Source organism: Hibiscus syriacus, unplaced genomic scaffold, assembly GCF_006381635.1.
Source record: "Hibiscus syriacus cultivar Baekdansim isolate YM2019G1 unplaced genomic scaffold, ASM638163v2 tig00110503_pilon, whole genome shotgun sequence".
Lineage (NCBI taxonomy): Eukaryota > Viridiplantae > Streptophyta > Magnoliopsida > Malvales > Malvaceae > Hibiscus > Hibiscus syriacus.
The window spans coordinates 7,083,044-7,094,671 of record NW_024062764.1 but is presented as its reverse complement, the minus strand read 5'-3'; positions in this window follow the sequence as shown (position 1 = coordinate 7,094,671).

Below are 11,628 nucleotides of genomic sequence, written 5' to 3'. Positions count from 1 at the left end.
GTATATCTGATCAAACAGAAACAAACATCATGTTAGATCTTTGTAGCCACATGGTCCTTTGACCAATAATCTGAGACCATGGGGCATAGCGAATGCACACCCCTGACCCCAGACTTCTCCGAAAGAAAAATGGTTAATTAATAAAAGTAACATCGGGTTACAGAAGACTCACCCACACCATCGATTAGGCCGTAGGGGCGACCCTCGATGGTGTTCACAAAACATATACCTTTACCTGTGGATCAACCCAAACTCTGTCGGCTGTCCACCCCTACATATATGCAAAAACAAAATAACAGAAATGCTACTTATAGACATTAAAATGCTCGAACAGGGGATAGTAAGTCATACCCCCATTCATTACCTTAAACATTGAAATGCTTGAAAATATGATAAGCTTATTCTACCCTGCCACTAGGCCCTATACATGGTTGGCCTTGGCGTACCTACCCAGTTATGGCCCCCATAAAAGGGACGGCCATGACAATATCCCCCACCTAATTTGTCGATGTCCTCATCGACTGTACTGCCTGGAACTCTTCGATCTTCTGCTTGAACGCCCTGAGATCATACTATCTTTCCCAAGTGTTCTCTTCCTGATCAAAGCCTCCCCACTTGACTAGGTACTCTCATCTTTTCTTTCCGCCCACCTTAACAATTCTCCCTGCAATAATCTTGTCAACATGACGTTGTAAGGGTGGTTGCATACCAATCAACTCTCTAGCAGGCAAACTCTGATTAGCGACATTGGGATCGGTGTGAAACAGCTTCAAATTGCTCACATGGAAGACAGGGTGAACTCTCATCCAAGTAGGAGGGTCCACGTTGTACGAAGCATTCTCTACCTTTGCTACTATCAAGACTGGACCTTCGTACTTTTGCACCAAGCGATGATCCTTCTGACGTAAGAATCTAAGTTGTTCTGGCATCAACTTGACTAGCACCAAATCTCCAACCTAAAAGTGTAGGTCTCTTCTATTACGATCTGCACATTTCTTCATGCGCTTCGCTGCTTTCTCCAAGTAAGCCTTGGCAATCTCCATATTCTGCTTCCACTCCCCCACAAAATTTGAGGCACGAGGGCATCTACCTTGAGAGGTCTCATCCACAGTATGAGAAACTCTTAGCTGATGCCTTGTCACCAGTTCAAAAGGGCTTTTATTAGTTGATGAACTATTTTGTGAATTAAAACATAACTGCACCACATCCAATAATGGAGGCCATTTCTTCTGATTGGCATAAATGAAGTACCTCAGGTACTCCTCTAAGAGCCCATTAAATCTCTTAATCTGCCCATCTTTTTGAGGGTGGTAACTTGACGAAAATTTGATTTGTGTTCCCACTAACTGGAATAAACCCTTCCAAAACTTCCCAATAGATCTTCCATCTCTGTCACTGACTATGCTCTGAGGAATGCCCCAATATTTCACCACGTGTTTAAACACCAACCTAGCAGTCTATTCTGCCGAACAATACTTCGATGTCTGTATAAAAGTGGCATACTTCGAAAACCTATCCACTACTACCAGAATTGATCCAAGATCTCCTACTCGAGGCAAGCGTGATATAAAATCCAAGGAGATACTCTCCCAAGATCGAGCGGGTACCAGTAGTGGCTCGAGCAACCCAACGGTCCTCTGTTGATCTACCTTATCTTGTTGACAGATAAGACATGTCTTGGTGTAATCCATCACATCTTGTTGCATTTGAGGCCAATACTACCCTTGTCCCAACAAAGCAACAGTACGTCTCCAACTGGGATGCCCAGGCCATGGGGTGTCATGACATTCCTTCAACAACTTCTGTCGCAGATTCCCAGCCCGAGGAACAAACATTCATGGCCCATTTGTCATCAATAAGCCATTTTCTATCCAAAAACATTTCGAAATACCCTTTTAACCATCTCAATGAGGGCCACCACTTGCAGATCTTGCTTGGAAAAGTTCACAATGAGTTGAAGAATTTCATTGGACACTCTACTAGCGGATATAGGAGTTACACATCGAAGTGCTGCAAAATCTGCCCTGTGGGTCAACGCATCAGTGACCTGATTCTTTTTCCCCGCCTTATGCTCAAAGCTAAAATCAAACTCTTCCAGAAACTCCTGCCATCTAGCTTGCTTTGTTGTTAATTTCGGTTGTGTCAAGAAGTGGCTAACTGTTGTATTATCGGTCTTTACCACAAATTTGGAATCCAACAAATAATGCCTCCAAATCCTCAAACAATTAATTACTGCTAGAAGTTCTTTCTCCTGAGACTTATATCTCGCTTCAGTTTCATTTAGCTTCCTACTCTCAAATGCCACGGGATGTCCGTCCTGTAAGAGTACCCCTCCAATTGCATAGTCGGACGCGTCTGTCTCTACTTCTAGAGGTTTTTCAAGGTTCGACAAGGTAAGAACTGGTTCACTGATCATAAACTTTCTTTAAATCATCAAATGCGTCATGACAATCCTTGTACCAAACCCACTCACAACCTTTCTTCAGCAAATCAGTGAGTAATTTTACTTTACAAGAATAACCTTCCACAAATCGTCTGTAACAATTGGCCAAACCGAGGAATGATCTAAGCTCGCTAACATTTTATGGGGTCGGCCACTCCTGGATAGCCTTCACCTTCTCCTTATCCATACGGATGCTTCCTTGATCAATGACGTTGCCTAAAAATTGGACTTGTGTTTGGGCGAAAGCACATTTCTCATTCTTCATAAACATTTGATTTTCTCGTAATCTCGCCAGCACCAATCGAAGATGCTTCTGATGCTCTTCTATAGAAGGGCTAAATATCATTATATCATCCAAGTAGATGACTGTGAACTTATCGAGGTAGTCATGGAACACCTGGTTCATCAAAGTGCAGAAAGTAGCAGGAGCATTGGTTAGTCCAAAAGTCATAACAAGAAATTCAAATGCCCCATACCGAGTTACACATGTTGTTTTTGGCTCATCCCCTTCGGTCACTCTCACTTGATGGTATCCCGACCTGAAATCTAACTTCGTGAAATACTTAGCATTACTCAGCTAGTCGAACAAATCTGCAATCAAAGGAATGGGGTATTTATTCATGACAGTCATTTTGTTTAATGCCCTATAATCCACACACAATCTCAAACTCCCATCATGTTTTTTCTGGAATAACACAGGCGCCCCTAAAGGTGACTTAGAGGGTCGAATAAATCCGGCTTGGAGTAACCCATCCAATTGCTTCCTCAACTCTGCCAGTTCCGGAGGACTCATCCGATACGGGCACCTCGCAGGAGGTTTTACTCTCAGGATTAGTTCAATATCATGGTTCACTGACCTTTTAGGAGGCAACTCTTTCGGCAATTCATCTAGCATTACATCCTCAAAGTCCCTCAACACTTCTTGAACATTCTTGGGCACCGTGCTAAGATTGGCATCCTCTTTGGAAATTAGAAAGACTAAGAATGAAGGCTCCCCCTTTTTCACCCCTTTCTTAAATTGGATAGCGGACAATATCTTCTTCCCAAGACGAAAGATAATCGTAGCTGGTACCACAAATGACTGCTCCCCCATGAACATTAAACAACTTGATGCTGGGACAGGAATCACTTGGGCTGCCATCATAAAATCGATCCCTAAGACCACTTCAAAATCATCCATGTGGGAAACAGTGAAATCTACACTTTCTTCCCAAGACCCAAGTTTGATACTGACCCTCTTCACGCCTCCACAAATTGTTGAAGCAGCAGAGTTAATCGCTTTCATTTATCCCACCTTCTTGGTGACAATCAACCCACATCTCTTAGCTTCCTCTGGAGAGATAAATGTATATGTGGCTCCCGTGTCAACTAGAACTTTAGAGGTTTTCCCATTTATTAAGATGTCCACATACATAAATCCCCTCTCTGGATCTTTCCTCAAGTTACTCAGTTGAGACTGTAAGGCAGTTATAAATCGGATGGAGCCCATTCTAGCTGGCTCAGTCTCGTCATCTCCTATAGGAGCGTTCACTCATTCCCCGTCCTTTGTTGATGCCACTATGGCATTAAAAGCACTTTATTGTGGACACTCTGTAACCCGATGAGGTTTATTATAAAGAAAATACCTCAATGAGGGTTTATTCCCTCTATTGCTCGATCCAGGACCAGTAGGGACACTATTTTGAGTTGGGTCCCTTCTAGAGAATCTTCTACTCGCTCCCCGACTTGTTGTCTTCTCCCTTCGAGCCAACTTGTTCCCACCCACCTATTGGGTGTTAGCTCCACTCGTAGAAGGCGCCTTACACTTTCCAGAATGATCATTATAATCATTAAGGCACTCAGCAGCAGCTCTGCTACTGTCAGATCTTGCACCTTCTGTCCCTATATCTCGAGCCTAGCCCATGGCTTGAGCCCTTCAAAGAAATGAAACAACTTATCTCTTTCCGACATATCATTTATATCCAACATCAACGTTGAGAACTCTCTCACATACTCTCGTATGGTTCCTGTATGGGACAATTCCCTCAACTTCTTACGAGTGTTGTAATCTACATTCTCAAGGAGGAATGAGATCTTCAACTCCTTATTCAACGCATCCCAACTCGTAATAGAGCACACTCCATCTTTGAACTTGGACTGCCACCATAACTTAACGTCACTACCTAGATACATTGAAGCCATCGCCACCTTATCTTCCTCAGACTCCGTGTGCATGGCCCGAAAATAATGTTCTATGCCAAACAAGAAATTCTTAAGCTCTTTAGCATCCCTCGCTTCATCAAAGCGTTAAGGATTAGGGATCTTGGCTCGTACGCCCCCTCTTTTAATAGGGTTTACAGTTAAACTAGCTACAGCTGCCTTAAGCACACTAACTTGGGCCTTCAGCTCATCATACCCAAGTTGTATAACGCCTATGGAATCTCTTGCCTCGTTGCCTAAATCAGTCACTGTCTCAACCAAATCCTCTTGAGTTTTCTCGACTCTCCTTATACGATCACCAGAGATTATATGAGCTCTAAGGGCCTCTAGCGCGGCTTCGATCTCTTCTAACTTTCGTCGATCAACAGAACCAGTCTCTTTTACAACTGGCTCGGTCACTTTTTACTCTACACCTTTGTGAGAGCTTGTTGATCCACCATTACATGTGCGAACCATTCTCTTTAATTCGTTAGCACCTCTATGCCTGTAACACAAATAAGCACCATCGTGCCTAAATTAGAAAGAAAAATGAGCATCGATGTGCTGAATTCATAGCACATCTGTGCTTAAATTAACAATTGAGCACCTCTGTGTATCAATCGAGAGCTGACACCTCTATATAACTAAAACTGATTGAGCACCTATGTACCTCAATCGAGAACTGACACCTCTATGCAGTTAAAAAATGACTGAGCACCTTTGTACTTCAGTATAAAATCTGGCACATTTGTGCTTTTAATTGATTGAGCACCTCTGTGCTTTAATCTAGGATTTGGCACATCTGTGCTTTAGGATGATTGAGCATCTCTGTGCTTCAATCTAAAATATGGCACCTCTATGCATTAGGATGATTGAGCACCTCTGTGATGCAATCTAAAATCCAGCACCTCTGTGCTGTAATTTAAAATCCAACACCTCTGTGCTTTTACAAATGATCGAGCACCTCTATGCTACAATCGATATCCAAGCGCATCCGTTCAAGGTTTAGCAATTGTGCACCACTGTGCAACAAACAGGTAATAAGCATCATCATGCTTTACTCAAGGAAATGAACACCTCCGTGCTTCTAACAAAAGATCATGCACCTCTGTGCTCTGATACCAAATGTCACAGACTTAGCCTAGTTGGTTTGGTTGCTAGTCTGTGCGACACTCGAAAGGGACGCCTCCCAACCAAGTCAGCCTTTATCTCGTATATCTGATTAAATAGAAACAAACATCATGTTAGATCTTTGTAACCACATGGTCCCTTGACTAATATTCCGAGACCGTAGGGCATAGTGGATGCACACCCCTGACTCCAAACTTCTCTGAAAGAAAAATGGTTTATTAATAAAAATAATTCGAGTTATAGAAGACTCACCCACACCATCAATTAGGTCGTATGGGCGGCTCTCGATGGTATTCACAAGACACATATCTTTACATGTAGATCAGCCCAAACTCTGCCGGCTGTCCACCCCTACATATATGCGAAAACAAAATAACAGAAATGCTACATATAGATATTAAAATGCTCGAACAGGGGACAGTAAGTCATACCCCCATTCCCTACCTTAAACATTGAAATGCTTGAAAAGATGACAAGTTTATTCTACCATCCCACTAGGCCCTATACATGGTTGGTCTTGGCGTACCTACCCAGTTATGGCCCCATAAAAGGGACGGCCACGAGCACTTAACAGCCTCTCAATATCTCATTCCAGTCTAAGTGGGAATTATATTAAAGTTTCCCTCTTTCCAATTCCCCCACTATAATGTATATAGGGTAAATTATGCCTGATATCATCAAATTTCAGGCGTTATATCGTTTATACTACTGAACTTTCAATTTTATTAACTATAGCACTGAATGTTGATTTTTGTTTTAATTATACTATTAAGCCATTAAATCGTTAACAGTTGGATAAAAACGATATCATTTTGATGAGGTATCTATGTCAACAATCATCAGTCACGTCAGTAGCTATCGTTAAAAAAATGTAGTGTTATAATTAATAAAATAAAAAGTTTAATAATATAAATGGTACAACACTTAAAAATTTTGTAGTTTCTGATATAGTTTGCCCATGAATATATGTACGAGTAATTCAATTATTAATTAGATTTCAATATTATTATATGAATGACTTCACTAGGAAAATCTGAGAAATGCTCACGTGAGGCGCTTAATATACGGCTAAAAAAGGCGGTACCGGTTTTGTTGTTGTTGTGCATAACAAAACGGGTTAAAATTACCGAAAACATCATTATTTGTACCGGTTTTGTTATTATTTGGCATTTTACCGGGTAAAATATATCAGTTTTGTTATTGTTGTGCATAGCAAAATCGGTAAAAATTACCGAAAATATCATTATTTTAACAAAACCGGTAAAGCGCTACCGGTTTTTTTATTTTTTTACCGGTTTTGTTATTGTTGGGCATTTTACCAGAAATGTTAAAAAACATTGATGTTTTAGGTAGAAATAATAATGTTTTAGGTAATTTTTATCGGTTTTGTTATGCCCAACAATAACAAAACCAGTAAAAATAGACTTTTTAATGATAAAATTAGTAAACACAAATTATACAAATTAATTTTAATTTTTTAGTTTGTAAGTTGCCACAATATAACTAATGAAAAAAGGACACGGTATTTCTATTTCGATATTAGTTTTCTAATAATAATAAAAAAATTTAAAAAATTATATATAATTTAAAAAAAATCATAATGAAGTGATGAAAAATAATCATAATGAAGTGATAAAAAATAATCATAATTACAATATAACTATAAACATCAAATACAATAAAATAATATTATTTATTAACAAAATATTATAAACAAAATAATTATTTTTAAAATATTAGAATAATTTATTTAATTTTATTTATGTCCATATTATTATTAAAAATATTATATCTATAATTTTATAAATAAAAAATTATGATTATTATATTTTATTAGAATAAAATTATTATAAATTATATTTATTATTTATTATAATAAGAATAATATATCATTAATTATATTATAATGAGAGAATAGTTAAACATATGCGTCGATACATTTTCTAAAAGTATTGACACATATGTTACATCGAAACCAATAATTATAATATAATAGGTAAATTTACAATGTAACTGGTATACAATAATAACAAAACCGGTAAAAATTACCGAAAAAATTATTATTTTAACAAAACCGATAAAGCGTTACCGATTTTGTTATTTTTTTACCGATTTTGTTATTGTTGGGCATTTTACCGGAAATGTTAAAAAACATTGATGTTTTAGGTAGAAATAATAATGTTTTAGGTAATTTTTACCGGTTTTGTTATGTCCAACAATAACAAAACCGGTAAAAATAGACTTTTTAATGATAAAATTAGTAAACACAAATTATACAAATTAATTTTAATTTTTTAGTTTGTAAGTTGCCACAATATAACTAATGAAAAAAGGACACGATATTTCTATTTCGATAATAGCTTTCTAATAATAAAATAAAAAAATTATATATAATTACAATATAATTTTAAAAAAAATCATAATGAAGTGATGAAAAATAATCATAATTACAATATAACTATAAACATCAAATATAATAAAATAATATTATTTATTAACAAAATAATATTATTATTTTTAAAATATTAGAATAATTTATTTAATATTATTTATGTCAATATTATAATTAAAATATTATATCTATAATTTTATAAATAAAAAATTATGATTATTATATTTTATTAAAATAAAATTATTATAAATTATATTTATTATTTATCATAATAAAAATAATATATCATTAATTATATTATAATGAGAGAATAGTTAAACATATGTGTCGATACATTTTCTAAAAGTATTGACACATATGTTACATCGAAACCGATAATTATAATGTAATATGTAAATTTACAATGTAACCGGTATACAACAATAACAAAACCGGTAAAAATTATCGAAAACATCATTATTTTAACAAAACCGGTAAAGCGCTACCGGTTTTCTTATTTTTTTATCGGTTTTGTTATTGTTGGGCATTTTACCCTAAATGTTAAAAAATATTGATGTTTTAGGTAGAAATAATAATGTTTTAGGTAATCTTTACCGGTTTTATTATGCCTAACAATAACAAAATCGGTAAAAATAGACTTTTTAATGACAAAATTAGTAAACACAAATTATACAAATTAATTTTAATTTTTTAGTTTGTAAGTTCCACAATATAACTAATGAAAAAAAGGACATGATATTTCTATTTCGATAATAGCTTTTTAATAATAAAATAAAAAAAAATTATATATAATTACAATATAATTTTAAAAAAAAATCATAATGAAGTGATAAAAAATAATCATAATTACAATATAACTATAAACATCAAATATAATAAAATAATATTATTTATTAACAAAATAATATTATTATTTTTAAAATATTAGAATAATTTATTTAATATTATTTATGTCAATATTATAATTAAAATATTATATCTATAATTTTATAAATAAAAAATTATGATTATTATATTTTATTAAAATAAAATTATTATAAATTATATTTATTATTTATTATAATAAAAATAATATATCATTAATTATATTATAATGAGAGAATAGTTAAACATATGTGTCGATACATTTTCTAAAAGTATCGACACATATGTTACATCGAAACCGATAATTATAATGTGATAGGTAAATTTACAATGTAACCGGTATACAACAATAACAAAACCGGTAAAAATTACCGAAAACATCATTATTTTAACAAAACCGGTAAAGCGCTACCGGTTTTGTTATTTTTTTTATCGGTTTTGTTATTGTTGAGCATTTTACCGGAAATGTTAAAAAACATTGATGTTTTAGGTAGAAATAATAATATTTTATGTAATTTTTACCGGTTTTATTATGCCCAACAATAACAAAATCGGTAAAAATATACTTTTTAATGATAAAATTAGTAAACACAAATTATACAAATTAATTTTAATTTTAATTTTTTAGTTTGAAAGTTGCCACAATATAACTAATGAAAAAAAGGACACGGTATTTCTATTTCGATATTAGCTATCTAATAATAATAAAATATTATATACAATTACAATATAATTTTAAAAATAATTACAATGAAGTGATGAAAAATAATCATAATTACAATATAACTATAAACATCAAATACAATAAAATAATATTATTTATTAACAAAATAATAATATTATTTTAAAATATTAGAACGATTTATTTAATATTATTTATGTCAATATTTTAATTAAAATATTATATCTATAATTTTATAAATAAAAATTATGATTATTATATTTTATTAAAATAAAATTATTATAAATTATATTTATTATTTATTATAATAAGAATAATATATCATTAATTATATTATAATGAGAGAATAGTTAAACGTATGTGTCGATACATTTTCTAAAAGTATCGACACATATGTTACATCGAAACCGATAATTATAATGTAATAGGTAAATTTACAATGTAACCGGTATAAATATACCGGTTTTATGAGAGAATATGCCAACATAATGTATCGAAACAAATTTAAAAAGTGTCGATATATTTTGTCCAGAATGAATGCCAAACGAGGTGCACGCATAAAGTGTCGATACATTTATTAAAAGTATCGATCCCAAAAACATCGAAACCGATAATTACAATGTAATAGGTAAATTTACAATGTACCCGGTAGAAATATATCGGTTTTATGAGAAAATAGGTCTACATAATGTATCGACACGTTTTAAGTTTGTGTCGATACTTTTTTCCAGAATGAATGCCCAATAAGGTGCACGCATAAAGTGTCGATACATTTAAAATTGTATAGATCCCAAAAACATCGAAATTGATAATTATAATTTAATAGGTAAATTTGTAATGTTACCGGTATAAATATATCGGTTTAGTTAGAAAATAGGTTAATATAAGCGCTACTTATTACATTATATAAGAGCTACCTAATATGTTATTGTACTTAATAATATTTTCGGTTAAAAACCTTTTTTGTTATGTATGCGCTACCTATTACATTATATAAATGCTATCTAATATGTTATTGTACTTGATAATATTTCCGGTTAAATATTTATTTTATTATATAAACGCTACCTAATATGTTATTGTATTTGATAATATTTCCAGTTAAATATTTTTGGATAATATTTTATTATATAAGAGTCACTTATTACATTATATAAGTGTTACCTAATATGTTATTGTACTTGATAATATTTTTGATTAAATAATATAACATAACCAATATAAATTTTATCTGATCACTTATTTAACCGATGACGTTATTTTTTTTTAGCAGTATTTTAACTGCTGCATAACATAACTTCCGGGAAATCTCCAACAAAAGATTGTGAATTATTATTATTTCTGCCGCAAAATTCAAAGGACAACTAGAAGATTTTAGGCAAAACGGCATAAGGTATGTTTGTACTTTTGAAAAAATTAATTTGACTGTATTATTTTTTTAATATGATTTTTTAAATCAAAAAAATAATACGATTACTACGTTTATTTTTCTTAAGTACAGGGGTATTTTTACCAAGATTTTAATTTTGTTTGTTGATTTCAGGGTTTTATTTGGTATTTGCAGTGGAACAAGCCATATTACTGATACGAGATAGGTGGAGAATACCTGTAAAGCATTTCGTTTTCAACAATAAATTGACTGACATTTGATCTGAGACGTATAAAATTAAATTTTTTGTTAATTCTACATCCAATTTTTGAAATGATTTCTGCTTTGAAAACTTTGTTGATCATTGATTAATAAAACATAAATTGTAATTAACCTAAAAACTCAGACTTTTTTTCGCCATCAAACAACAAAAATGGAAAAAAGAAAAAGATGTCAACTTTAGCACAATTTATATCTCTTCATCAATGGTGGTTTTGGGGGAGCTTTAAGCTAGCCCAACTTTCACCCAACCAAAGATTCTCTTATTTTTTTATTATTTTGATAGAAAA